Raw genomic sequence first — 26,669 nt, 5'->3', positions numbered from 1 at the left:
CGCATGTCCGTTTTCAGTGAACAGTGATTTATGCTTTACCCTTTTTTGGTGAAAACGCACACGAGTCAGATGTGTGCTTTCAGTCTGGGTGTTCAGAAAAGCAAGAATTCATAAACACATGCCATTCCCTGGCTCCCAATTGTCCTGTCTGTACACGTGGCATGAAGATAAAAAAGAAACAGCTATTGGCAGCGGTGGGATTCGAACCCACGCCTCCAAAGAGACTGGAGCCTAAATCCAGCGCCTTAGACCGCTCGGCCACGCTACCCTGCTGGTACTGAAACGAGAGCCTCTGAGACCTGTATTTTTTTAGGGATTGGCTGGTTTGGCCATTAATTCAAAATCAAAGCAAAGCATGAACTTGGATTGAATTCTAGCACTGGCTGTGCAAAGCCCGAACTGAACAATAAAGCACACTTGTCAGCCTGAAATTGAAATGTCACCTTTCGGGAGTGCTCTGTTCAACAGCAGTCTGGTAGCCTAGTGGTCAATGTCAGCACCCCTCCATCCAGCAGTCTTGAGTTCAATTCCCGGTGAGGGAGGTCAGATCTTTTCTAGGTTTTTTTTGGTTCTAAAAATGTTTGGGAAGCGAAGGTTCAGGAACATTGCCGGTAGGGAGAGTAAGCTCTTTAAAGGCATGCAATGAGATGTGTTTTTCTTTATTTCTGCATATTTCTGTAGCTAGCTGCATTCTTTCAGTCAACATCCCGCCCCATTTAGTGCTCACGTTTTTAAAGAAGTCCACCATTAGCCCGCAGTGTAAGCCTACCCGGGGCCTCCGCCGATGGTCCATGGTGTGTGGGATCCTTACTGGACCAACCCCAGCCGTAACGCAAATCTTAGCTTTGTCTCATTCGACCCCTAACTCGACCCAAGGAGCTACTGCAAACTCTTAGCCTAACACTAGCCCTAAATGAAAGACGCCTATTGTCCTCACATGTGGGATTTTGTTCTCGCTGCTAGTGCATACGAAACTTGGTTCCGACGTGTCCAGGAGTGGGAGAATTACCAGGGACCTTGCAATCTCGTGCCTGGGGGTTTCTAAGCTGGGCATAGGAGCTCCACTGGATGGAGCCAAGTGTCTTGAACTGAGTTTTTGTGATGCAGCAGGAAAAGGCGCTGCAAAAAGGAGCAACTACCAAGGCAAAGAGATGTGCATTCATTAGGGCATCGTGTCGGCAGATTTGTGGCCCTGCCCTGAACGTGTTTATTGACAGGATCGTGAACGCATGTCCGTTTTCAGTGAACAGTGATTTATGCTTTACCCTTTTTTGGTGAAAACGCACACGAGTCAGATGTGTGCTTTCAGTCTGGGTGTTCAGAAAAGCAAGAATTCATAAACACATGCCATTCCCTGGCTCCCAATTGTCCTGTCTGTACACGTGGCATGAAGATAAAAAAGAAACAGCTATTGGCAGCGGTGGGATTCGAACCCACGCCTCCAAAGAGACTGGAGCCTAAATCCAGCACCTTAGACCGCTCGGCCACGCTACCCTGCTGGTACTGAAACGAGAGCCTCTGAGACCTGTATTTTTTTAGGGATTGGCTGGTTTGGCCATTAATTCAAAATCAAAGCAAAGCATGAACTTGGATTGAATTCTAGCACTGGCTGTGCAAAGCCCGAACTGAACAATAAAGCACACTTGTCAGCCTGAAATTGAAATGTCACCTTTCGGGAGTGCTCTGTTCAACAGCAGTCTGGTAGCCTAGTGGTCAATGTCAGCACCCCTCCATCCAGCAGTCTTGAGTTCAATTCCCGGTGAGGGAGGTCAGATCTTTTCTAGGTTTTTTTTGGTTCTAAAAATGTTTGGGAAGCGAAGGTTCAGGAACATTGCCGGTAGGGAGAGTAAGCTCTTTAAAGGCATGCAATGAGATGTGTTTTTCTTTATTTCTGCATATTTCTGTAGCTAGCTGCATTCTTTCAGTCAACATCCCGCCCCATTTAGTGCTCACGTTTTTAAAGAAGTCCACCATTAGCCCGCAGTGTAAGCCTACTCGGGGCCTCCGCCGATGGTCCATGGTGTGTGGGATCCTTACTGGACCAACCCCAGCCGTAACGCAAATCTTAGCTTTGTCTCATTCGACCCCTAACTCGACCCAAGGAGCTACTGCAAACTCTTAGCCTAACACTAGCCCTAAATGAAAGACGCCTATTGTCCTCACATGTGGGATTTTGTTCTCGCTGCTAGTGCATACGAAACTTGGTTCCGACGTGTCCAGGAGTGGGAGAATTACCAGGGACCTTGCAATCTCGTGCCTGGGGGTTTCTAAGCTGGGCATAGGAGCTCCACTGGATGGAGCCAAGTGTCTTGAACTGAGTTTTTGTGATGCAGCAGGAAAAGGCGCTGCAAAAAGGAGCAACTACCAAGGCAAAGAGATGTGCATTCATTAGGGCATCGTGTCGGCAGATTTGTGGCCCTGCCAAGCACGTGTTTATTGACAGGATCGTGAACGCATGTCCGTTTTCAGTGAACAGTGATTTATGCTTTACCCTTTTTTGGTGAAAACGCACACGAGTCAGATGTGTGCTTTCAGTCTGGGTGTTCAGAAAAGCAAGAATTCATAAACACATGCCATTCCCTGGCTCCCAATTGTCCTGTCTGTACACGTGGCATGAAGATAAAAAAGAAACAGCTATTGGCAGCGGTGGGATTCGAACCCACGCCTCCAAAGAGACTGGAGCCTAAATCCAGCGCCTTAGACCGCTCGGCCACGCTACCCTGCTGGTACTGAAACGAGAGCCTCTGAGACCTGTATTTTTTTAGGGATTGGCTGGTTTGGCCATTAATTCAAAATCAAAGCAAAGCATGAACTTGGATTGAATTCTAGCACTGGCTGTGCAAAGCCCGAACTGAACAATAAAGCACACTTGTCAGCCTGAAATTGAAATGTCACCTTTCGGGAGTGCTCTGTTCAACAGCAGTCTGGTAGCCTAGTGGTCAATGTCAGCACCCCTCCATCCAGCAGTCTTGAGTTCAATTCCCGGTGAGGGAGGTCAGATCTTTTCTAGGTTTTTTTTGGTTCTAAAAATGTTTGGGAAGCGAAGGTTCAGGAACATTGCCGGTAGGGAGAGTAAGCTCTTTAAAGGCATGCAATGAGATGTGTTTTTCTTTATTTCTGCATATTTCTGTAGCTAGCTGCATTCTTTCAGTCAACATCCCGCCCCATTTAGTGCTCACGTTTTTAAAGAAGTCCACCATTAGCCCGCAGTGTAAGCCTACCCGGGGCCTCCGCCGATGGTCCATGGTGTGTGGGATCCTTACTGGACCAACCCCAGCCGTAACGCAAATCTTAGCTTTGTCTCATTCGACCCCTAACTCGACCCAAGGAGCTACTGCAAACTCTTAGCCTAACACTAGCCCTAAATGAAAGACGCCTATTGTCCTCACATGTGGGATTTTGTTCTCGCTGCTAGTGCATACGAAACTTGGTTCCGACGTGTCCAGGAGTGGGAGAATTACCAGGGACCTTGCAATCTCGTGCCTGGGGGTTTCTAAGCTGGGCATAGGAGCTCCACTGGATGGAGCCAAGTGTCTTGAACTGAGTTTTTGTGATGCAGCAGGAAAAGGCGCTGCAAAAAGGAGCAACTACCAAGGCAAAGAGATGTGCATTCATTAGGGCATCGTGTCGGCAGATTTGTGGCCCTGCCAAGCACGTGTTTATTGACAGGATCGTGAACGCATGTCCGTTTTCAGTGAACAGTGATTTATGCTTTACCCTTTTTTGGTGAAAACGCACACGAGTCAGATGTGTGCTTTCAGTCTGGGTGTTCAGAAAAGCAAGAATTCATAAACACATGCCATTCCCTGGCTCCCAATTGTCCTGTCTGTACACGTGGCATGAAGATAAAAAAGAAACAGCTATTGGCAGCGGTGGGATTCGAACCCACGCCTCCAAAGAGACTGGAGCCTAAATCCAGCGCCTTAGACCGCTCGGCCACGCTACCCTGCTGGTACTGAAACGAGGGCCTCTGAGACCTGTATTTTTTTAGGGATTGGCTGGTTTGGCCATTAATTCAAAATCAAAGCAAAGCATGAACTTGGATTGAATTCTAGCACTGGCTGTGCAAAGCCCGAACTGAACAATAAAGCACACTTGTCAGCCTGAAATTGAAATGTCACCTTTCGGGAGTGCTCTGTTCAACAGCAGTCTGGTAGCCTAGTGGTCAATGTCAGCACCCCTCCATCCAGCAGTCTTGAGTTCAATTCCCGGTGAGGGAGGTCAGATCTTTTCTAGGTTTTTTTTGGTTCTAAAAATGTTTGGGAAGCGAAGGTTCAGGAACATTGCCGGTAGGGAGAGTAAGCTCTTTAAAGGCATGCAATGAGATGTGTTTTTCTTTATTTCTGCATATTTCTGTAGCTAGCTGCATTCTTTCAGTCAACATCCCGCCCCATTTAGTGCTCACGTTTTTAAAGAAGTCCACCATTAGCCCGCAGTGTAAGCCTACCCGGGGCCTCCGCCGATGGTCCATGGTGTGTGGGATCCTTACTGGACCAACCCCAGCCGTAACGCAAATCTTAGCTTTGTCTCATTCGACCCCTAACTCGACCCAAGGAGCTACTGCAAACTCTTAGCCTAACACTAGCCCTAAATGAAAGACGCCTATTGTCCTCACATGTGGGATTTTGTTCTCGCTGCTAGTGCATACGAAACTTGGTTCCGACGTGTCCAGGAGTGGGAGAATTACCAGGGACCTTGCAATCTCGTGCCTGGGGGTTTCTAAGCTGGGCATAGGAGCTCCACTGGATGGAGCCAAGTGTCTTGAACTGAGTTTTTGTGATGCAGCAGGAAAAGGCGCTGCAAAAAGGAGCAACTACCAAGGCAAAGAGATGTGCATTCATTAGGGCATCGTGTCGGCAGATTTGTGGCCCTGCCAAGCACGTGTTTATTGACAGGATCGTGAACGCATGTCCGTTTTCAGTGAACAGTGATTTATGCTTTACCCTTTTTTGGTGAAAACGCACACGAGTCAGATGTGTGCTTTCAGTCTGGGTGTTCAGAAAAGCAAGAATTCATAAACACATGCCATTCCCTGGCTCCCAATTGTCCTGTCTGTACACGTGGCATGAAGATAAAAAAGAAACAGCTATTGGCAGCGGTGGGATTCGAACCCACGCCTCCAAAGAGACTGGAGCCTAAATCCAGCGCCTTAGACCGCTCGGCCACGCTACCCTGCTGGTACTGAAACGAGAGCCTCTGAGACCTGTATTTTTTTAGGGATTGGCTGGTTTGGCCATTAATTCAAAATCAAAGCAAAGCATGAACTTGGATTGAATTCTAGCACTGGCTGTGCAAAGCCCGAACTGAACAATAAAGCACACTTGTCAGCCTGAAATTGAAATGTCACCTTTCGGGAGTGCTCTGTTCAACAGCAGTCTGGTAGCCTAGTGGTCAATGTCAGCACCCCTCCATCCAGCAGTCTTGAGTTCAATTCCCGGTGAGGGAGGTCAGATCTTTTCTAGGTTTTTTTTGGTTCTAAAAATGTTTGGGAAGCGAAGGTTCAGGAACATTGCCGGTAGGGAGAGTAAGCTCTTTAAAGGCATGCAATGAGATGTGTTTTTCTTTATTTCTGCATATTTCTGTAGCTAGCTGCATTCTTTCAGTCAACATCCCGCCCCATTTAGTGCTCACGTTTTTAAAGAAGTCCACCATTAGCCCGCAGTGTAAGCCTACCCGGGGCCTCCGCCGATGGTCCATGGTGTGTGGGATCCTTACTGGACCAACCCCAGCCGTAACGCAAATCTTAGCTTTGTCTCATTCGACCCCTAACTCGACCCAAGGAGCTACTGCAAACTCTTAGCCTAACACTAGCCCTAAATGAAAGACGCCTATTGTCCTCACATGTGGGATTTTGTTCTCGCTGCTAGTGCATACGAAACTTGGTTCCGACGTGTCCAGGAGTGGGAGAATTACCAGGGACCTTGCAATCTCGTGCCTGGGGGTTTCTAAGCTGGGCATAGGAGCTCCACTGGATGGAGCCAAGTGTCTTGAACTGAGTTTTTGTGATGCAGCAGGAAAAGGCGCTGCAAAAAGGAGCAACTACCAAGGCAAAGAGATGTGCATTCATTAGGGCATCGTGTCGGCAGATTTGTGGCCCTGCCAAGCACGTGTTTATTGACAGGATCGTGAACGCATGTCCGTTTTCAGTGAACAGTGATTTATGCTTTACCCTTTTTTGGTGAAAACGCACACGAGTCAGATGTGTGCTTTCAGTCTGGGTGTTCAGAAAAGCAAGAATTCATAAACACATGCCATTCCCTGGCTCCCAATTGTCCTGTCTGTACACGTGGCATGAAGATAAAAAAGAAACAGCTATTGGCAGCGGTGGGATTCGAACCCACGCCTCCAAAGAGACTGGAGCCTAAATCCAGCGCCTTAGACCGCTCGGCCACGCTACCCTGCTGGTACTGAAACGAGAGCCTCTGAGACCTGTATTTTTTTAGGGATTGGCTGGTTTGGCCATTAATTCAAAATCAAAGCAAAGCATGAACTTGGATTGAATTCTAGCACTGGCTGTGCAAAGCCCGAACTGAACAATAAAGCACACTTGTCAGCCTGAAATTGAAATGTCACCTTTCGGGAGTGCTCTGTTCAACAGCAGTCTGGTAGCCTAGTGGTCAATGTCAGCACCCCTCCATCCAGCAGTCTTGAGTTCAATTCCCGGTGAGGGAGGTCAGATCTTTTCTAGGTTTTTTTTGGTTCTAAAAATGTTTGGGAAGCGAAGGTTCAGGAACATTGCCGGTAGGGAGAGTAAGCTCTTTAAAGGCATGCAATGAGATGTGTTTTTCTTTATTTCTGCATATTTCTGTAGCTAGCTGCATTCTTTCAGTCAACATCCCGCCCCATTTAGTGCTCACGTTTTTAAAGAAGTCCACCATTAGCCCGCAGTGTAAGCCTACCCGGGGCCTCCGCCGATGGTCCATGGTGTGTGGGATCCTTACTGGACCAACCCCAGCCGTAACGCAAATCTTAGCTTTGTCTCATTCGACCCCTAACTCGACCCAAGGAGCTACTGCAAACTCTTAGCCTAACACTAGCCCTAAAGGAAAGACGCCTATTGTCCTCACATGTGGGATTTTGTTCTCGCTGCTAGTGCATACGAAACTTGGTTCCGACGTGTCCAGGAGTGGGAGAATTACCAGGGACCTTGCAATCTCGTGCCTGGGGGTTTCTAAGCTGGGCATAGGAGCTCCACTGGATGGAGCCAAGTGTCTTGAACTGAGTTTTTGTGATGCAGCAGGAAAAGGCGCTGCAAAAAGGAGCAACTACCAAGGCAAAGAGATGTGCATTCATTAGGGCATCGTGTCGGCAGATTTGTGGCCCTGCCAAGCACGTGTTTATTGACAGGATCGTGAACGCATGTCCGTTTTCAGTGAACAGTGATTTATGCTTTACCCTTTTTTGGTGAAAACGCACACGAGTCAGATGTGTGCTTTCAGTCTGGGTGTTCAGAAAAGCAAGAATTCATAAACACATGCCATTCCCTGGCTCCCAATTGTCCTGTCTGTACACGTGGCATGAAGATAAAAAAGAAACAGCTATTGGCAGCGGTGGGATTCGAACCCACGCCTCCAAAGAGACTGGAGCCTAAATCCAGCGCCTTAGACCGCTCGGCCACGCTACCCTGCTGGTACTGAAACGAGAGCCTCTGAGACCTGTATTTTTTTAGGGATTGGCTGGTTTGGCCATTAATTCAAAATCAAAGCAAAGCATGAACTTGGATTGAATTCTAGCACTGGCTGTGCAAAGCCCGAACTGAACAATAAAGCACACTTGTCAGCCTGAAATTGAAATGTCACCTTTCGGGAGTGCTCTGTTCAACAGCAGTCTGGTAGCCTAGTGGTCAATGTCAGCACCCCTCCATCCAGCAGTCTTGAGTTCAATTCCCGGTGAGGGAGGTCAGATCTTTTCTAGGTTTTTTTTGGTTCTAAAAATGTTTGGGAAGCGAAGGTTCAGGAACATTGCCGGTAGGGAGAGTAAGCTCTTTAAAGGCATGCAATGAGATGTGTTTTTCTTTATTTCTGCATATTTCTGTAGCTAGCTGCATTCTTTCAGTCAACATCCCGCCCCATTTAGTGCTCACGTTTTTAAAGAAGTCCACCATTAGCCCGCAGTGTAAGCCTACCCGGGGCCTCCGCCGATGGTCCATGGTGTGTGGGATCCTTACTGGACCAACCCCAGCCGTAACGCAAATCTTAGCTTTGTCTCATTCGACCCCTAACTCGACCCAAGGAGCTACTGCAAACTCTTAGCCTAACACTAGCCCTAAATGAAAGACGCCTATTGTCCTCACATGTGGGATTTTGTTCTCGCTGCTAGTGCATACGAAACTTGGTTCCGACGTGTCCAGGAGTGGGAGAATTACCAGGGACCTTGCAATCTCGTGCCTGGGGGTTTCTAAGCTGGGCATAGGAGCTCCACTGGATGGAGCCAAGTGTCTTGAACTGAGTTTTTGTGATGCAGCAGGAAAAGGCGCTGCAAAAAGGAGCAACTACCAAGGCAAAGAGATGTGCATTCATTAGGGCATCGTGTCGGCAGATTTGTGGCCCTGCCAAGCACGTGTTTATTGACAGGATCGTGAACGCATGTCCGTTTTCAGTGAACAGTGATTTATGCTTTACCCTTTTTTGGTGAAAACGCACACGAGTCAGATGTGTGCTTTCAGTCTGGGTGTTCAGAAAAGCAAGAATTCATAAACACATGCCATTCCCTGGCTCCCAATTGTCCTGTCTGTATACGTGGCATGAAGATAAAAAAGAAACAGCTATTGGCAGCGGTGGGATTCGAACCCACGCCTCCAAAGAGACTGGAGCCTAAATCCAGCGCCTTAGACCGCTCGGCCACGCTACCCTGCTGGTACTGAAACGAGAGCCTCTGAGACCTGTATTTTTTTAGGGATTGGCTGGTTTGGCCATTAATTCAAAATCAAAGCAAAGCATGAACTTGGATTGAATTCTAGCACTGGCTGTGCAAAGCCCGAACTGAACAATAAAGCACACTTGTCAGCCTGAAATTGAAATGTCACCTTTCGGGAGTGCTCTGTTCAACAGCAGTCTGGTAGCCTAGTGGTCAATGTCAGCACCCCTCCATCCAGCAGTCTTGAGTTCAATTCCCGGTGAGGGAGGTCAGATCTTTTCTAGGTTTTTTTTGGTTCTAAAAATGTTTGGGAAGCGAAGGTTCAGGAACATTGCCGGTAGGGAGAGTAAGCTCTTTAAAGGCATGCAATGAGATGTGTTTTTCTTTATTTCTGCATATTTCTGTAGCTAGCTGCATTCTTTCAGTCAACATCCCGCCCCATTTAGTGCTCACGTTTTTAAAGAAGTCCACCATTAGCCCGCAGTGTAAGCCTACCCGGGGCCTCCGCCGATGGTCCATGGTGTGTGGGATCCTTACTGGACCAACCCCAGCCGTAACGCAAATCTTAGCTTTGTCTCATTCGACCCCTAACTCGACCCAAGGAGCTACTGCAAACTCTTAGCCTAACACTAGCCCTAAATGAAAGACGCCTATTGTCCTCACATGTGGGATTTTGTTCTCGCTGCTAGTGCATACGAAACTTGGTTCCGACGTGTCCAGGAGTGGGAGAATTACCAGGGACCTTGCAATCTCGTGCCTGGGGGTTTCTAAGCTGGGCATAGGAGCTCCACTGGATGGAGCCAAGTGTCTTGAACTGAGTTTTTGTGATGCAGCAGGAAAAGGCGCTGCAAAAAGGAGCAACTACCAAGGCAAAGAGATGTGCATTCATTAGGGCATCGTGTCGGCAGATTTGTGGCCCTGCCAAGCACGTGTTTATTGACAGGATCGTGAACGCATGTCCGTTTTCAGTGAACAGTGATTTATGCTTTACCCTTTTTTGGTGAAAACGCACACGAGTCAGATGTGTGCTTTCAGTCTGGGTGTTCAGAAAAGCAAGAATTCATAAACACATGCCATTCCCTGGCTCCCAATTGTCCTGTCTGTACACGTGGCATGAAGATAAAAAAGAAACAGCTATTGGCAGCGGTGGGATTCGAACCCACGCCTCCAAAGAGACTGGAGCCTAAATCCAGCGCCTTAGACCGCTCGGCCACGCTACCCTGCTGGTACTGAAACGAGAGCCTCTGAGACCTGTATTTTTTTAGGGATTGGCTGGTTTGGCCATTAATTCAAAATCAAAGCAAAGCATGAACTTGGATTGAATTCTAGCACTGGCTGTGCAAAGCCCGAACTGAACAATAAAGCACACTTGTCAGCCTGAAATTGAAATGTCACCTTTCGGGAGTGCTCTGTTCAACAGCAGTCTGGTAGCCTAGTGGTCAATGTCAGCACCCCTCCATCCAGCAGTCTTGAGTTCAATTCCCGGTGAGGGAGGTCAGATCTTTTCTAGGTTTTTTTTGGTTCTAAAAATGTTTGGGAAGCGAAGGTTCAGGAACATTGCCGGTAGGGAGAGTAAGCTCTTTAAAGGCATGCAATGAGATGTGTTTTTCTTTATTTCTGCATATTTCTGTAGCTAGCTGCATTCTTTCAGTCAACATCCCGCCCCATTTAGTGCTCACGTTTTTAAAGAAGTCCACCATTAGCCCGCAGTGTAAGCCTACCCGGGGCCTCCGCCGATGGTCCATGGTGTGTGGGATCCTTACTGGACCAACCCCAGCCGTAACGCAAATCTTAGCTTTGTCTCATTCGACCCCTAACTCGACCCAAGGAGCTACTGCAAACTCTTAGCCTAACACTAGCCCTAAATGAAAGACGCCTATTGTCCTCACATGTGGGATTTTGTTCTCGCTGCTAGTGCATACGAAACTTGGTTCCGACGTGTCCAGGAGTGGGAGAATTACCAGGGACCTTGCAATCTCGTGCCTGGGGGTTTCTAAGCTGGGCATAGGAGCTCCACTGGATGGAGCCAAGTGTCTTGAACTGAGTTTTTGTGATGCAGCAGGAAAAGGCGCTGCAAAAAGGAGCAACTACCAAGGCAAAGAGATGTGCATTCATTAGGGCATCGTGTCGGCAGATTTGTGGCCCTGCCAAGCACGTGTTTATTGACAGGATCGTGAACGCATGTCCGTTTTCAGTGAACAGTGATTTATGCTTTACCCTTTTTTGGTGAAAACGCACACGAGTCAGATGTGTGCTTTCAGTCTGGGTGTTCAGAAAAGCAAGAATTCATAAACACATGCCATTCCCTGGCTCCCAATTGTCCTGTCTGTACACGTGGCATGAAGATAAAAAAGAAACAGCTATTGGCAGCGGTGGGATTCGAACCCACGCCTCCAAAGAGACTGGAGCCTAAATCCAGCGCCTTAGACCGCTCGGCCACGCTACCCTGCTGGTACTGAAACGAGAGCCTCTGAGACCTGTATTTTTTTAGGGATTGGCTGGTTTGGCCATTAATTCAAAATCAAAGCAAAGCATGAACTTGGATTGAATTCTAGCACTGGCTGTGCAAAGCCCGAACTGAACAATAAAGCACACTTGTCAGCCTGAAATTGAAATGTCACCTTTCGGGAGTGCTCTGTTCAACAGCAGTCTGGTAGCCTAGTGGTCAATGTCAGCACCCCTCCATCCAGCAGTCTTGAGTTCAATTCCCGGTGAGGGAGGTCAGATCTTTTCTAGGTTTTTTTTGGTTCTAAAAATGTTTGGGAAGCGAAGGTTCAGGAACATTGCCGGTAGGGAGAGTAAGCTCTTTAAAGGCATGCAATGAGATGTGTTTTTCTTTATTTCTGCATATTTCTGTAGCTAGCTGCATTCTTTCAGTCAACATCCCGCCCCATTTAGTGCTCACGTTTTTAAAGAAGTCCACCATTAGCCCGCAGTGTAAGCCTACCCGGGGCCTCCGCCGATGGTCCATGGTGTGTGGGATCCTTACTGGACCAACCCCAGCCGTAACGCAAATCTTAGCTTTGTCTCATTCGACCCCTAACTCGACCCAAGGAGCTACTGCAAACTCTTAGCCTAACACTAGCCCTAAATGAAAGACGCCTATTGTCCTCACATGTGGGATTTTGTTCTCGCTGCTAGTGCATACGAAACTTGGTTCCGACGTGTCCAGGAGTGGGAGAATTACCAGGGACCTTGCAATCTCGTGCCTGGGGGTTTCTAAGCTGGGCATAGGAGCTCCACTGGATGGAGCCAAGTGTCTTGAACTGAGTTTTTGTGATGCAGCAGGAAAAGGCGCTGCAAAAAGGAGCAACTACCAAGGCAAAGAGATGTGCATTCATTAGGGCATCGTGTCGGCAGATTTGTGGCCCTGCCAAGCACGTGTTTATTGACAGGATCGTGAACGCATGTCCGTTTTCAGTGAACAGTGATTTATGCTTTACCCTTTTTTGGTGAAAACGCACACGAGTCAGATGTGTGCTTTCAGTCTGGGTGTTCAGAAAAGCAAGAATTCATAAACACATGCCATTCCCTGGCTCCCAATTGTCCTGTCTGTACACGTGGCATGAAGATAAAAAAGAAACAGCTATTGGCAGCGGTGGGATTCGAACCCACGCCTCCAAAGAGACTGGAGCCTAAATCCAGCGCCTTAGACCGCTCGGCCACGCTACCCTGCTGGTACTGAAACGAGAGCCTCTGAGACCTGTATTTTTTTAGGGATTGGCTGGTTTGGCCATTAATTCAAAATCAAAGCAAAGCATGAACTTGGATTGAATTCTAGCACTGGCTGTGCAAAGCCCGAACTGAACAATAAAGCACACTTGTCAGCCTGAAATTGAAATGTCACCTTTCGGGAGTGCTCTGTTCAACAGCAGTCTGGTAGCCTAGTGGTCAATGTCAGCACCCCTCCATCCAGCAGTCTTGAGTTCAATTCCCGGTGAGGGAGGTCAGATCTTTTCTAGGTTTTTTTTGGTTCTAAAAATGTTTGGGAAGCGAAGGTTCAGGAACATTGCCGGTAGGGAGAGTAAGCTCTTTAAAGGCATGCAATGAGATGTGTTTTTCTTTATTTCTGCATATTTCTGTAGCTAGCTGCATTCTTTCAGTCAACATCCCGCCCCATTTAGTGCTCACGTTTTTAAAGAAGTCCACCATTAGCCCGCAGTGTAAGCCTACCCGGGGCCTCCGCCGATGGTCCATGGTGTGTGGGATCCTTACTGGACCAACCCCAGCCGTAACGCAAATCTTAGCTTTGTCTCATTCGACCCCTAACTCGACCCAAGGAGCTACTGCAAACTCTTAGCCTAACACTAGCCCTAAATGAAAGACGCCTATTGTCCTCACATGTGGGATTTTGTTCTCGCTGCTAGTGCATACGAAACTTGGTTCCGACGTGTCCAGGAGTGGGAGAATTACCAGGGACCTTGCAATCTCGTGCCTGGGGGTTTCTAAGCTGGGCATAGGAGCTCCACTGGATGGAGCCAAGTGTCTTGAACTGAGTTTTTGTGATGCAGCAGGAAAAGGCGCTGCAAAAAGGAGCAACTACCAAGGCAAAGAGATGTGCATTCATTAGGGCATCGTGTCGGCAGATTTGTGGCCCTGCCCTGAACGTGTTTATTGACAGGATCGTGAACGCATGTCCGTTTTCAGTGAACAGTGATTTATGCTTTACCCTTTTTTGGTGAAAACGCACACGAGTCAGATGTGTGCTTTCAGTCTGGGTGTTCAGAAAAGCAAGAATTCATAAACACATGCCATTCCCTGGCTCCCAATTGTCCTGTCTGTACACGTGGCATGAAGATAAAAAAGAAACAGCTATTGGCAGCGGTGGGATTCGAACCCACGCCTCCAAAGAGACTGGAGCCTAAATCCAGCACCTTAGACCGCTCGGCCACGCTACCCTGCTGGTACTGAAACGAGAGCCTCTGAGACCTGTATTTTTTTAGGGATTGGCTGGTTTGGCCATTAATTCAAAATCAAAGCAAAGCATGAACTTGGATTGAATTCTAGCACTGGCTGTGCAAAGCCCGAACTGAACAATAAAGCACACTTGTCAGCCTGAAATTGAAATGTCACCTTTCGGGAGTGCTCTGTTCAACAGCAGTCTGGTAGCCTAGTGGTCAATGTCAGCACCCCTCCATCCAGCAGTCTTGAGTTCAATTCCCGGTGAGGGAGGTCAGATCTTTTCTAGGTTTTTTTTGGTTCTAAAAATGTTTGGGAAGCGAAGGTTCAGGAACATTGCCGGTAGGGAGAGTAAGCTCTTTAAAGGCATGCAATGAGATGTGTTTTTCTTTATTTCTGCATATTTCTGTAGCTAGCTGCATTCTTTCAGTCAACATCCCGCCCCATTTAGTGCTCACGTTTTTAAAGAAGTCCACCATTAGCCCGCAGTGTAAGCCTACCCGGGGCCTCCGCCGATGGTCCATGGTGTGTGGGATCCTTACTGGACCAACCCCAGCCGTAACGCAAATCTTAGCTTTGTCTCATTCGACCCCTAACTCGACCCAAGGAGCTACTGCAAACTCTTAGCCTAACACTAGCCCTAAATGAAAGACGCCTATTGTCCTCACATGTGGGATTTTGTTCTCGCTGCTAGTGCATACGAAACTTGGTTCCGACGTGTCCAGGAGTGGGAGAATTACCAGGGACCTTGCAATCTCGTGCCTGGGGGTTTCTAAGCTGGGCATAGGAGCTCCACTGGATGGAGCCAAGTGTCTTGAACTGAGTTTTTGTGATGCAGCAGGAAAAGGCGCTGCAAAAAGGAGCAACTACCAAGGCAAAGAGATGTGCATTCATTAGGGCATCGTGTCGGCAGATTTGTGGCCCTGCCAAGCACGTGTTTATTGACAGGATCGTGAACGCATGTCCGTTTTCAGTGAACAGTGATTTATGCTTTACCCTTTTTTGGTGAAAACGCACACGAGTCAGATGTGTGCTTTCAGTCTGGGTGTTCAGAAAAGCAAGAATTCATAAACACATGCCATTCCCTGGCTCCCAATTGTCCTGTCTGTACACGTGGCATGAAGATAAAAAAGAAACAGCTATTGGCAGCGGTGGGATTCGAACCCACGCCTCCAAAGAGACTGGAGCCTAAATCCAGCGCCTTAGACCGCTCGGCCACGCTACCCTGCTGGTACTGAAACGAGAGCCTCTGAGACCTGTATTTTTTTAGGGATTGGCTGGTTTGGCCATTAATTCAAAATCAAAGCAAAGCATGAACTTGGATTGAATTCTAGCACTGGCTGTGCAAAGCCCGAACTGAACAATAAAGCACACTTGTCAGCCTGAAATTGAAATGTCACCTTTCGGGAGTGCTCTGTTCAACAGCAGTCTGGTAGCCTAGTGGTCAATGTCAGCACCCCTCCATCCAGCAGTCTTGAGTTCAATTCCCGGTGAGGGAGGTCAGATCTTTTCTAGGTTTTTTTTGGTTCTAAAAATGTTTGGGAAGCGAAGGTTCAGGAACATTGCCGGTAGGGAGAGTAAGCTCTTTAAAGGCATGCAATGAGATGTGTTTTTCTTTATTTCTGCATATTTCTGTAGCTAGCTGCATTCTTTCAGTCAACATCCCGCCCCATTTAGTGCTCACGTTTTTAAAGAAGTCCACCATTAGCCCGCAGTGTAAGCCTACCCGGGGCCTCCGCCGATGGTCCATGGTGTGTGGGATCCTTACTGGACCAACCCCAGCCGTAACGCAAATCTTAGCTTTGTCTCATTCGACCCCTAACTCGACCCAAGGAGCTACTGCAAACTCTTAGCCTAACACTAGCCCTAAATGAAAGACGCCTATTGTCCTCACATGTGGGATTTTGTTCTCGCTGCTAGTGCATACGAAACTTGGTTCCGACGTGTCCAGGAGTGGGAGAATTACCAGGGACCTTGCAATCTCGTGCCTGGGGGTTTCTAAGCTGGGCATAGGAGCTCCACTGGATGGAGCCAAGTGTCTTGAACTGAGTTTTTGTGATGCAGCAGGAAAAGGCGCTGCAAAAAGGAGCAACTACCAAGGCAAAGAGATGTGCATTCATTAGGGCATCGTGTCGGCAGATTTGTGGCCCTGCCAAGCACGTGTTTATTGACAGGATCGTGAACGCATGTCCGTTTTCAGTGAACAGTGATTTATGCTTTACCCTTTTTTGGTGAAAACGCACACGAGTCAGATGTGTGCTTTCAGTCTGGGTGTTCAGAAAAGCAAGAATTCATAAACACATGCCATTCCCTGGCTCCCAATTGTCCTGTCTGTACACGTGGCATGAAGATAAAAAAGAAACAGCTATTGGCAGCGGTGGGATTCGAACCCACGCCTCCAAAGAGACTGGAGCCTAAATCCAGCGCCTTAGACCGCTCGGCCACGCTACCCTGCTGGTACTGAAACGAGAGCCTCTGAGACCTGTATTTTTTTAGGGATTGGCTGGTTTGGCCATTAATTCAAAATCAAAGCAAAGCATGAACTTGGATTGAATTCTAGCACTGGCTGTGCAAAGCCCGAACTGAACAATAAAGCACACTTGTCAGCCTGAAATTGAAATGTCACCTTTCGGGAGTGCTCTGTTCAACAGCAGTCTGGTAGCCTAGTGGTCAATGTCAGCACCCCTCCATCCAGCAGTCTTGAGTTCAATTCCCGGTGAGGGAGGTCAGATCTTTTCTAGGTTTTTTTTGGTTCTAAAAATGTTTGGGAAGCGAAGGTTCAGGAACATTGCCGGTAGGGAGAGTAAGCTCTTTAAAGGCATGCAATGAGATGTGTTTTTCTTTATTTCTGCATATTTCTGTAGCTAGCTGCATTCTTTCAGTCAACATCCCGCCCCATTTAGTGCTCACGTTTTTAAAGAAGTCCACCATTAGCCCGCAGTGTAAGCCTACCCGGGGCCTCCGCCGATGGTCCATGGTGTGTGGGATCCTTACTGGACCAACCCCAGCCGTAACGCAAATCTTAGCTTTGTCTCATTCGACCCCTAACTCGACCCAAGGAGCTACTGCAAACTCTTAGCCTAACACTAGCCCTAAATGAAAGACGCCTATTGTCCTCACATGTGGGATTTTGTTCTCGCTGCTAGTGCATACGAAACTTGGTTCCGACGTGTCCAGGAGTGGGAGAATTACCAGGGACCTTGCAATCTCGTGCCTGGGGGTTTCTAAGCTGGGCATAGGAGCTCCACTGGATGGAGCCAAGTGTCTTGAACTGAGTTTTTGTGATGCAGCAGGAAAAGGCGCTGCAAAAAGGAGCAACTACCAAGGCAAAGAGATGTGCATTCATTAGGGCATCGTGTCGGCAGATTTGTGGCCCTGCCAAGCACGTGTTTATTGACAGGATCGTGAACGCATGTCCGTTTTCAGTGAACAGTGATTTATGCTTTACCCTTTTTTGGTGAAAACGCACACGAGTCAGATGTGTGCTTTCAGTCTGGGTGTTCAGAAAAGCAAGAATTCATAAACACATGCCATTCCCTGGCTCCCAATTGTCCTGTCTGTACACGTGGCATGAAGATAAAAAAGAAACAGCTATTGGCAGCGGTGGGATTCGAACCCACGCCTCCAAAGAGACTGGAGCCTAAATCCAGCGCCTTAGACCGCTCGGCCACGCTACCCTGCTGGTACTGAAACGAGAGCCTCTGAGACCTGTATTTTTTTAGGGATTGGCTGGTTTGGCCATTAATTCAAAATCAAAGCAAAGCATGAACTTGGATTGAATTCTAGCACTGGCTGTGCAAAGCCCGAACTGAACAATAAAGCACACTTGTCAGCCTGAAATTGAAATGTCACCTTTCGGGAGTGCTCTGTTCAACAGCAGTCTGGTAGCCTAGTGGTCAATGTCAGCACCCCTCCATCCAGCAGTCTTGAGTTCAATTCCCGGTGAGGGAGGTCAGATCTTTTCTAGGTTTTTTTTGGTTCTAAAAATGTTTGGGAAGCGAAGGTTCAGGAACATTGCCGGTAGGGAGAGTAAGCTCTTTAAAGGCATGCAATGAGATGTGTTTTTCTTTATTTCTGCATATTTCTGTAGCTAGCTGCATTCTTTCAGTCAACATCCCGCCCCATTTAGTGCTCACGTTTTTAAAGAAGTCCACCATTAGCCCGCAGTGTAAGCCTACCCGGGGCCTCCGCCGATGGTCCATGGTGTGTGGGATCCTTACTGGACCAACCCCAGCCGTAACGCAAATCTTAGCTTTGTCTCATTCGACCCCTAACTCGACCCAAGGAGCTACTGCAAACTCTTAGCCTAACACTAGCCCTAAATGAAAGACGCCTATTGTCCTCACATGTGGGATTTTGTTCTCGCTGCTAGTGCATACGAAACTTGGTTCCGACGTGTCCAGGAGTGGGAGAATTACCAGGGACCTTGCAATCTCGTGCCTGGGGGTTTCTAAGCTGGGCATAGGAGCTCCACTGGATGGAGCCAAGTGTCTTGAACTGAGTTTTTGTGATGCAGCAGGAAAAGGCGCTGCAAAAAGGAGCAACTACCAAGGCAAAGAGATGTGCATTCATTAGGGCATCGTGTCGGCAGATTTGTGGCCCTGCCAAGCACGTGTTTATTGACAGGATCGTGAACGCATGTCCGTTTTCAGTGAACAGTGATTTATGCTTTACCCTTTTTTGGTGAAAACGCACACGAGTCAGATGTGTGCTTTCAGTCTGGGTGTTCAGAAAAGCAAGAATTCATAAACACATGCCATTCCCTGGCTCCCAATTGTCCTGTCTGTACACGTGGCATGAAGATAAAAAAGAAACAGCTATTGGCAGCGGTGGGATTCGAACCCACGCCTCCAAAGAGACTGGAGCCTAAATCCAGCGCCTTAGACCGCTCGGCCACGCTACCCTGCTGGTACTGAAACGAGAGCCTCTGAGACCTGTATTTTTTTAGGGATTGGCTGGTTTGGCCATTAATTCAAAATCAAAGCAAAGCATGAACTTGGATTGAATTCTAGCACTGGCTGTGCAAAGCCCGAACTGAACAATAAAGCACACTTGTCAGCCTGAAATTGAAATGTCACCTTTCGGGAGTGCTCTGTTCAACAGCAGTCTGGTAGCCTAGTGGTCAATGTCAGCACCTCTCCATCCAGCAGTCTTGAGTTCAATTCCCGGTGAGGGAGGTCAGATCTTTTCTAGGTTTTTTTTGGTTCTAAAAATGTTTGGGAAGCGAAGGTTCAGGAACATTGCCGGTAGGGAGAGTAAGCTCTTTAAAGGCATGCAATGAGATGTGTTTTTCTTTATTTCTGCATATTTCTGTAGCTAGCTGCATTCTTTCAGTCAACATCCCGCCCCATTTAGTGCTCACGTTTTTAAAGAAGTCCACCATTAGCCCGCAGTGTAAGCCTACCCGGGGCCTCCGCCGATGGTCCATGGTGTGTGGGATCCTTACTGGACCAACCCCAGCCGTAACGCAAATCTTAGCTTTGTCTCATTCGACCCCTAACTCGACCCAAGGAGCTACTGCAAACTCTTAGCCTAACACTAGCCCTAAATGAAAGACGCCTATTGTCCTCACATGTGGGATTTTGTTCTCGCTGCTAGTGCATACGAAACTTGGTTCCGACGTGTCCAGGAGTGGGAGAATTACCAGGGACCTTGCAATCTCGTGCCTGGGGGTTTCTAAGCTGGGCATAGGAGCTCCACTGGATGGAGCCAAGTGTCTTGAACTGAGTTTTTGTGATGCAGCAGGAAAAGGCGCTGCAAAAAGGAGCAACTACCAAGGCAAAGAGATGTGCATTCATTAGGGCATCGTGTCGGCAGATTTGTGGCCCTGCCAAGCACGTGTTTATTGACAGGATCGTGAACGCATGTCCGTTTTCAGTGAACAGTGATTTATGCTTTACCCTTTTTTGGTGAAAACGCACACGAGTCAGATGTGTGCTTTCAGTCTGGGTGTTCAGAAAAGCAAGAATTCATAAACACATGCCATTCCCTGGCTCCCAATTGTCCTGTCTGTACACGTGGCATGAAGATAAAAAAGAAACAGCTATTGGCAGCGGTGGGATTCGAACCCACGCCTCCAAAGAGACTGGAGCCTAAATCCAGCGCCTTAGACCGCTCGGCCACGCTACCCTGCTGGTACTGAAACGAGAGCCTCTGAGACCTGTATTTTTTTAGGGATTGGCTGGTTTGGCCATTAATTCAAAATCAAAGCAAAGCATGAACTTGGATTGAATTCTAGCACTGGCTGTGCAAAGCCCGAACTGAACAATAAAGCACACTTGTCAGCCTGAAATTGAAATGTCACCTTTCGGGAGTGCTCTGTTCGACAGCAGTCTGGTAGCCTAGTGGTCAATGTCAGCACCCCTCCATCCAGCAGTCTTGAGTTCAATTCCCGGTGAGGGAGGTCAGATCTTTTCTAGGTTTTTTTTGGTTCTAAAAATGTTTGGGAAGCGAAGGTTCAGGAACATTGCCGGTAGGGAGAGTAAGCTCTTTAAAGGCATGCAATGAGATGTGTTTTTCTTTATTTCTGCATATTTCTGTAGCTAGCTGCATTCTTTCAGTCAACATCCCGCCCCATTTAGTGCTCACGTTTTTAAAGAAGTCCACCATTAGCCCGCAGTGTAAGCCTACCCGGGGCCTCCGCCGATGGTCCATGGTGTGTGGGATCCTTACTGGACCAACCCCAGCCGTAACGCAAATCTTAGCTTTGTCTCATTCGACCCCTAACTCGACCCAAGGAGCTACTGCAAACTCTTAGCCTAACACTAGCCCTAAATGAAAGACGCCTATTGTCCTCACATGTGGGATTTTGTTCTCGCTGCTAGTGCATACGAAACTTGGTTCCGACGTGTCCAGGAGTGGGAGAATTACCAGGGACCTTGCAATCTCGTGCCTGGGGGTTTCTAAGCTGGGCATAGGAGCTCCACTGGATGGAGCCAAGTGTCTTGAACTGAGTTTTTGTGATGCAGCAGGAAAAGGCGCTGCAAAAAGGAGCAACTACCAAGGCAAAGAGATGTGCATTCATTAGGGCATCGTGTCGGCAGATTTGTGGCCCTGCCAAGCACGTGTTTATTGACAGGATCGTGAACGCATGTCCGTTTTCAGTGAACAGTGATTTATGCTTTACCCTTTTTTGGTGAAAACGCACACGAGTCAGATGTGTGCTTTCAGTCTGGGTGTTCAGAAAAGCAAGAATTCATAAACACATGCCATTCCCTGGCTCCCAATTGTCCTGTCTGTACACGTGGCATGAAGATAAAAAAGAAACAGCTATTGGCAGCGGTGGGATTCGAACCCACGCCTCCAAAGAGACTGGAGCCTAAATCCAGCGCCTTAGACCGCTCGGCCACGCTACCCTGCTGGTACTGAAACGAGAGCCTCTGAGACCTGTATTTTTTTAGGGATTGGCTGGTTTGGCCATTAATTCAAAATCAAAGCAAAGCATGAACTTGGATTGAATTCTAGCACTGGCTCTGCAAAGCCCGAACTGAACAATAAAGCACACTTGTCAGCCTGAAATTGAAATGTCACCTTTCGGGAGTGCTCTGTTCAACAGCAGTCTGGTAGCCTAGTGGTCAATGTCAGCACCCCTCCATCCAGCAGTCTTGAGTTCAATTCCCGGTGAGGGAGGTCAGATCTTTTCTAGGTTTTTTTTGGTTCTAAAAATGTTTGGGAAGCGAAGGTTCAGGAACATTGCCGGTAGGGAGAGTAAGCTCTTTAAAGGCATGCAATGAGATGTGTTTTTCTTTATTTCTGCATATTTCTGTAGCTAGCTGCATTCTTTCAGTCAACATCCCGCCCCATTTAGTGCTCACGTTTTTAAAGAAGTCCACCATTAGCCCGCAGTGTAAGCCTACCCGGGGCCTCCGCCGATGGTCCATGGTGTGTGGGATCCTTACTGGACCAACCCCAGCCGTAACGCAAATCTTAGCTTTGTCTCATTCGACCCCTAACTCGACCCAAGGAGCTACTGCAAACTCTTAGCCTAACACTAGCCCTAAATGAAAGACGCCTATTGTCCTCACATGTGGGATTTTGTTCTCGCTGCTAGTGCATACGAAACTTGGTTCCGACGTGTCCAGGAGTGGGAGAATTACCAGGGACCTTGCAATCTCGTGCCTGGGGGTTTCTAAGCTGGGCATAGGAGCTCCACTGGATGGAGCCAAGTGTCTTGAACTGAGTTTTTGTGATGCAGCAGGAAAAGGCGCTGCAAAAAGGAGCAACTACCAAGGCAAAGAGATGTGCATTCATTAGGGCATCGTGTCGGCAGATTTGTGGCCCTGCCAAGCACGTGTTTATTGACAGGATCGTGAACGCATGTCCGTTTTCAGTGAACAGTGATTTATGCTTTACCCTTTTTTGGTGAAAACGCACACGAGTCAGATGTGTGCTTTCAGTCTGGGTGTTCAGAAAAGCAAGAATTCATAAACACATGCCATTCCCTGGCTCCCAATTGTCCTGTCTGTACACGTGGCATGAAGATAAAAAAGAAACAGCTATTGGCAGCGGTGGGATTCGAACCCACGCCTCCAAAGAGACTGGAGCCTAAATCCAGCGCCTTAGACCGCTCGGCCACGCTACCCTGCTGGTACTGAAACGAGAGCCTCTGAGACCTGTATTTTTTTAGGGATTGGCTGGTTTGGCCATTAATTCAAAATCAAAGCAAAGCATGAACTTGGATTGAATTCTAGCACTGGCTCTGCAAAGCCCGAACTGAACAATAAAGCACACTTGTCAGCCTGAAATTGAAATGTCACCTTTCGGGAGTGCTCTGTTCAACAGCAGTCTGGTAGCCTAGTGGTCAATGTCAGCACCCCTCCATCCAGCAGTCTTGAGTTCAATTCCCGGTGAGGGAGGTCAGATCTTTTCTAGGTTTTTTTTGGTTCTAAAAATGTTTGGGAAGCGAAGGTTCAGGAACATTGCCGGTAGGGAGAGTAAGCTCTTTAAAGGCATGCAATGAGATGTGTTTTTCTTTATTTCTGCATATTTCTGTAGCTAGCTGCATTCTTTCAGTCAACATCCCGCCCCATTTAGTGCTCACGTTTTTAAAGAAGTCCACCATTAGCCCGCAGTGTAAGCCTACCCGGGGCCTCCGCCGATGGTCCATGGTGTGTGGGATCCTTACTGGACCAACCCCAGCCGTAACGCAAATCTTAGCTTTGTCTCATTCGACCCCTAACTCGACCCAAGGAGCTACTGCAAACTCTTAGCCTAACACTAGCCCTAAATGAAAGACGCCTATTGTCCTCACATGTGGGATTTTGTTCTCGCTGCTAGTGCATACGAAACTTGGTTCCGACGTGTCCAGGAGTGGGAGAATTACCAGGGACCTTGCAATCTCGTGCCTGGGGGTTTCTAAGCTGGGCATAGGAGCTCCACTGGATGGAGCCAAGTGTCTTGAACTGAGTTTTTGTGATGCAGCAGGAAAAGGCGCTGCAAAAAGGAGCAACTACCAAGGCAAAGAGATGTGCATTCATTAGGGCATCGTGTCGGCAGATTTGTGGCCCTGCCAAGCACGTGTTTATTGACAGGATCGTGAACGCATGTCCGTTTTCAGTGAACAGTGATTTATGCTTTACCCTTTTTTGGTGAAAACGCACACGAGTCAGATGTGTGCTTTCAGTCTGGGTGTTCAGAAAAGCAAGAATTCATAAACACATGCCATTCCCTGGCTCCCAATTGTCCTGTCTGTACACGTGGCATGAAGATAAAAAAGAAACAGCTATTGGCAGCGGTGGGATTCGAACCCACGCCTCCAAAGAGACTGGAGCCTAAATCCAGCGCCTTAGACCGCTCGGCCACGCTACCCTGCTGGTACTGAAACGAGAGCCTCTGAGACCTGTATTTTTTTAGGGATTGGCTGGTTTGGCCATTAATTCAAAATCAAAGCAAAGCATGAACTTGGATTGAATTCTAGCACTGGCTCTGCAAAGCCCGAACTGAACAATAAAGCACACTTGTCAGCCTGAAATTGAAATGTCACCTTTCGGGAGTGCTCTGTTCAACAGCAGTCTGGTAGCCTAGTGGTCAATGTCAGCACCCCTCCATCCAGCAGTCTTGAGTTCAATTCCCGGTGAGGGAGGTCAGATCTTTTCTAGGTTTTTTTTGGTTCTAAAAATGTTTGGGAAGCGAAGGTTCAGGAACATTGCCGGTAGGGAGAGTAAGCTCTTTAAAGGCATGCAATGAGATGTGTTTTTCTTTATTTCTGCATATTTCTGTAGCTAGCTGCATTCTTTCAGTCAACATCCCGCCCCATTTAGTGCTCACGTTTTTAAAGAAGTCCACCATTAGCCCGCAGTGTAAGCCTACCCGGGGCCTCCGCCGATGGTCCATGGTGTGTGGGATCCTTACTGGACCAACCCCAGCCGTAACGCAAATCTTAGCTTTGTCTCATTCGACCCCTAACTCGACCCAAGGAGCTACTGCAAACTCTTAGCCTAACACTAGCCCTAAATGAAAGACGCCTATTGTCCTCACATGTGGGATTTTGTTCTCGCTGCTAGTGCATACGAAACTTGGTTCCGACGTGTCCAGGAGTGGGAGAATTACCAGGGACCTTGCAATCTCGTGCCTGGGGGTTTCTAAGCTGGGCATAGGAGCTCCACTGGATGGAGCCAAGTGTCTTGAACTGAGTTTTTGTGATGCAGCAGGAAAAGGCGCTGCAAAAAGGAGCAACTACCAAGGCAAAGAGATGTGCATTCATTAGGGCATCGTGTCGGCAGATTTGTGGCCCTGCCAAGCACGTGTTTATTGACAGGATCGTGAACGCATGTCCGTTTTCAGTGAACAGTGATTTATGCTTTACCCTTTTTTGGTGAAAACGCACACGAGTCAGATGTGTGCTTTCAGTCTGGGTGTTCAGAAAAGCAAGAATTCATAAACACATGCCATTCCCTGGCTCCCAATTGTCCTGTCTGTACACGTGGCATGAAGATAAAAAAGAAACAGCTATTGGCAGCGGTGGGATTCGAACCCACGCCTCCAAAGAGACTGGAGCCTAAATCCAGCGCCTTAGACCGCTCGGCCACGCTACCCTGCTGGTACTGAAACGAGAGCCTCTGAGACCTGTATTTTTTTAGGGATTGGCTGGTTTGGCCATTAATTCAAAATCAAAGCAAAGCATGAACTTGGATTGAATTCTAGCACTGGCTGTGCAAAGCCCGAACTGAACAATAAAGCACACTTGTCAGCCTGAAATTGAAATGTCACCTTTCGGGAGTGCTCTGTTCAACAGCAGTCTGGTAGCCTAGTGGTCAATGTCAGCACCTCTCCATCCAGCAGTCTTGAGTTCAATTCCCGGTGAGGGAGGTCAGATCTTTTCTAGGTTTTTTTTGGTTCTAAAAATGTTTGGGAAGCGAAGGTTCAGGAACATTGCCGGTAGGGAGAGTAAGCTCTTTAAAGGCATGCAATGAGATGTGTTTTTCTTTATTTCTGCATATTTCTGTAGCTAGCTGCATTCTTTCAGTCAACATCCCGCCCCATTTAGTGCTCACGTTTTTAAAGAAGTCCACCATTAGCCCGCAGTGTAAGCCTACCCGGGGCCTCCGCCGATGGTCCATGGTGTGTGGGATCCTTACTGGACCAACCCCAGCCGTAACGCAAATCTTAGCTTTGTCTCATTCGACCCCTAACTCGACCCAAGGAGCTACTGCAAACTCTTAGCCTAACACTAGCCCTAAATGAAAGACGCCTATTGTCCTCACATGTGGGATTTTGTTCTCGCTGCTAGTGCATACGAAACTTGGTTCCGACGTGTCCAGGAGTGGGAGAATTACCAGGGACCTTGCAATCTCGTGCCTGGGGGTTTCTAAGCTGGGCATAGGAGCTCCACTGGATGGAGCCAAGTGTCTTGAACTGAGTTTTTGTGATGCAGCAGGAAAAGGCGCTGCAAAAAGGAGCAACTACCAAGGCAAAGAGATGTGCATTCATTAGGGCATCGTGTCGGCAGATTTGTGGCCCTGCCAAGCACGTGTTTATTGACAGGATCGTGAACGCATGTCCGTTTTCAGTGAACAGTGATTTATGCTTTACCCTTTTTTGGTGAAAACGCACACGAGTCAGATGTGTGCTTTCAGTCTGGGTGTTCAGAAAAGCAAGAATTCATAAACACATGCCATTCCCTGGCTCCCAATTGTCCTGTCTGTACACGTGGCATGAAGATAAAAAAGAAACAGCTATTGGCAGCGGTGGGATTCGAACCCACGCCTCCAAAGAGACTGGAGCCTAAATCCAGCGCCTTAGACCGCTCGGCCACGCTACCCTGCTGGTACTGAAACGAGAGCCTCTGAGACCTGTATTTTTTTAGGGATTGGCTGGTTTGGCCATTAATTCAAAATCAAAGCAAAGCATGAACTTGGATTGAATTCTAGCACTGGCTCTGCAAAGCCCGAACTGAACAATAAAGCACACTTGTCAGCCTGAAATTGAAATGTCACCTTTCGGGAGTGCTCTGTTCAACAGCAGTCTGGTAGCCTAGTGGTCAATGTCAGCACCCCTCCATCCAGCAGTCTTGAGTTCAATTCCCGGTGAGGGAGGTCAGATCTTTTCTAGGTTTTTTTTGGTTCTAAAAATGTTTGGGAAGCGAAGGTTCAGGAACATTGCCGGTAGGGAGAGTAAGCTCTTTAAAGGCATGCAATGAGATGTGTTTTTCTTTATTTCTGCATATTTCTGTAGCTAGCTGCATTCTTTCAGTCAACATCCCGCCCCATTTAGTGCTCACGTTTTTAAAGAAGTCCACCATTAGCCCGCAGTGTAAGCCTACCCGGGGCCTCCGCCGATGGTCCATGGTGTGTGGGATCCTTACTGGACCAACCCCAGCCGTAACGCAAATCTTAGCTTTGTCTCATTCGACCCCTAACTCGACCCAAGGAGCTACTGCAAACTCTTAGCCTAACACTAGCCCTAAATGAAAGACG

General features: G+C 47.9%; 22 non-coding genes across 22 annotated transcripts; all 22 read right to left on the bottom strand.

Annotated features, from left to right (window-relative positions):
* Positions 1-186: 186 nt before the first annotated feature.
* On the bottom strand, positions 187-268 carry TRNAL-UAG (transfer RNA leucine (anticodon UAG)). The gene has a single exon. It is a non-coding gene; the product is annotated as a tRNA-Leu (tRNA).
* A 1,144-nt stretch (positions 269-1,412) lies between these two features.
* TRNAL-UAG (transfer RNA leucine (anticodon UAG)) lies at positions 1,413-1,494 on the bottom strand. Its single transcript has one exon. It is a non-coding gene; the product is annotated as a tRNA-Leu (tRNA).
* A 1,144-nt stretch (positions 1,495-2,638) lies between these two features.
* Positions 2,639-2,720, bottom strand: TRNAL-UAG (transfer RNA leucine (anticodon UAG)). Its single transcript has one exon. It is a non-coding gene; the product is annotated as a tRNA-Leu (tRNA).
* Positions 2,721-3,864: 1,144 nt separating this feature from the next.
* On the bottom strand, positions 3,865-3,946 carry TRNAL-UAG (transfer RNA leucine (anticodon UAG)). The gene has a single exon. It is a non-coding gene; the product is annotated as a tRNA-Leu (tRNA).
* A 1,144-nt stretch (positions 3,947-5,090) lies between these two features.
* On the bottom strand, positions 5,091-5,172 carry TRNAL-UAG (transfer RNA leucine (anticodon UAG)). Its single transcript has one exon. It is a non-coding gene; the product is annotated as a tRNA-Leu (tRNA).
* A 1,144-nt stretch (positions 5,173-6,316) lies between these two features.
* TRNAL-UAG (transfer RNA leucine (anticodon UAG)) lies at positions 6,317-6,398 on the bottom strand. The gene has a single exon. It is a non-coding gene; the product is annotated as a tRNA-Leu (tRNA).
* Positions 6,399-7,542: 1,144 nt separating this feature from the next.
* TRNAL-UAG (transfer RNA leucine (anticodon UAG)) lies at positions 7,543-7,624 on the bottom strand. The gene has a single exon. It is a non-coding gene; the product is annotated as a tRNA-Leu (tRNA).
* A 1,144-nt stretch (positions 7,625-8,768) lies between these two features.
* Positions 8,769-8,850, bottom strand: TRNAL-UAG (transfer RNA leucine (anticodon UAG)). The gene has a single exon. It is a non-coding gene; the product is annotated as a tRNA-Leu (tRNA).
* Positions 8,851-9,994: 1,144 nt separating this feature from the next.
* TRNAL-UAG (transfer RNA leucine (anticodon UAG)) lies at positions 9,995-10,076 on the bottom strand. The gene has a single exon. It is a non-coding gene; the product is annotated as a tRNA-Leu (tRNA).
* A 1,144-nt stretch (positions 10,077-11,220) lies between these two features.
* On the bottom strand, positions 11,221-11,302 carry TRNAL-UAG (transfer RNA leucine (anticodon UAG)). The gene has a single exon. It is a non-coding gene; the product is annotated as a tRNA-Leu (tRNA).
* A 1,144-nt stretch (positions 11,303-12,446) lies between these two features.
* Positions 12,447-12,528, bottom strand: TRNAL-UAG (transfer RNA leucine (anticodon UAG)). The gene has a single exon. It is a non-coding gene; the product is annotated as a tRNA-Leu (tRNA).
* A 1,144-nt stretch (positions 12,529-13,672) lies between these two features.
* On the bottom strand, positions 13,673-13,754 carry TRNAL-UAG (transfer RNA leucine (anticodon UAG)). The gene has a single exon. It is a non-coding gene; the product is annotated as a tRNA-Leu (tRNA).
* Positions 13,755-14,898: 1,144 nt separating this feature from the next.
* On the bottom strand, positions 14,899-14,980 carry TRNAL-UAG (transfer RNA leucine (anticodon UAG)). Its single transcript has one exon. It is a non-coding gene; the product is annotated as a tRNA-Leu (tRNA).
* Positions 14,981-16,124: 1,144 nt separating this feature from the next.
* On the bottom strand, positions 16,125-16,206 carry TRNAL-UAG (transfer RNA leucine (anticodon UAG)). Its single transcript has one exon. It is a non-coding gene; the product is annotated as a tRNA-Leu (tRNA).
* Positions 16,207-17,350: 1,144 nt separating this feature from the next.
* On the bottom strand, positions 17,351-17,432 carry TRNAL-UAG (transfer RNA leucine (anticodon UAG)). The gene has a single exon. It is a non-coding gene; the product is annotated as a tRNA-Leu (tRNA).
* A 1,144-nt stretch (positions 17,433-18,576) lies between these two features.
* Positions 18,577-18,658, bottom strand: TRNAL-UAG (transfer RNA leucine (anticodon UAG)). Its single transcript has one exon. It is a non-coding gene; the product is annotated as a tRNA-Leu (tRNA).
* Positions 18,659-19,802: 1,144 nt separating this feature from the next.
* Positions 19,803-19,884, bottom strand: TRNAL-UAG (transfer RNA leucine (anticodon UAG)). Its single transcript has one exon. It is a non-coding gene; the product is annotated as a tRNA-Leu (tRNA).
* A 1,144-nt stretch (positions 19,885-21,028) lies between these two features.
* On the bottom strand, positions 21,029-21,110 carry TRNAL-UAG (transfer RNA leucine (anticodon UAG)). Its single transcript has one exon. It is a non-coding gene; the product is annotated as a tRNA-Leu (tRNA).
* Positions 21,111-22,254: 1,144 nt separating this feature from the next.
* On the bottom strand, positions 22,255-22,336 carry TRNAL-UAG (transfer RNA leucine (anticodon UAG)). Its single transcript has one exon. It is a non-coding gene; the product is annotated as a tRNA-Leu (tRNA).
* Positions 22,337-23,480: 1,144 nt separating this feature from the next.
* Positions 23,481-23,562, bottom strand: TRNAL-UAG (transfer RNA leucine (anticodon UAG)). The gene has a single exon. It is a non-coding gene; the product is annotated as a tRNA-Leu (tRNA).
* A 1,144-nt stretch (positions 23,563-24,706) lies between these two features.
* On the bottom strand, positions 24,707-24,788 carry TRNAL-UAG (transfer RNA leucine (anticodon UAG)). Its single transcript has one exon. It is a non-coding gene; the product is annotated as a tRNA-Leu (tRNA).
* Positions 24,789-25,932: 1,144 nt separating this feature from the next.
* On the bottom strand, positions 25,933-26,014 carry TRNAL-UAG (transfer RNA leucine (anticodon UAG)). The gene has a single exon. It is a non-coding gene; the product is annotated as a tRNA-Leu (tRNA).
* Positions 26,015-26,669: the final 655 nt, after the last annotated feature.

The sequence above is a fragment of the Ambystoma mexicanum genome, chromosome 1p (assembly GCF_040938575.1).
Source record: "Ambystoma mexicanum isolate Mex_15411 chromosome 1p, UKY_AmexF1_1, whole genome shotgun sequence".
In the NCBI taxonomy this organism is placed as follows: Eukaryota; Metazoa; Chordata; class Amphibia; order Caudata; family Ambystomatidae; genus Ambystoma; species Ambystoma mexicanum.
This window is presented reverse-complemented; position numbering and strand designations above follow the sequence as displayed.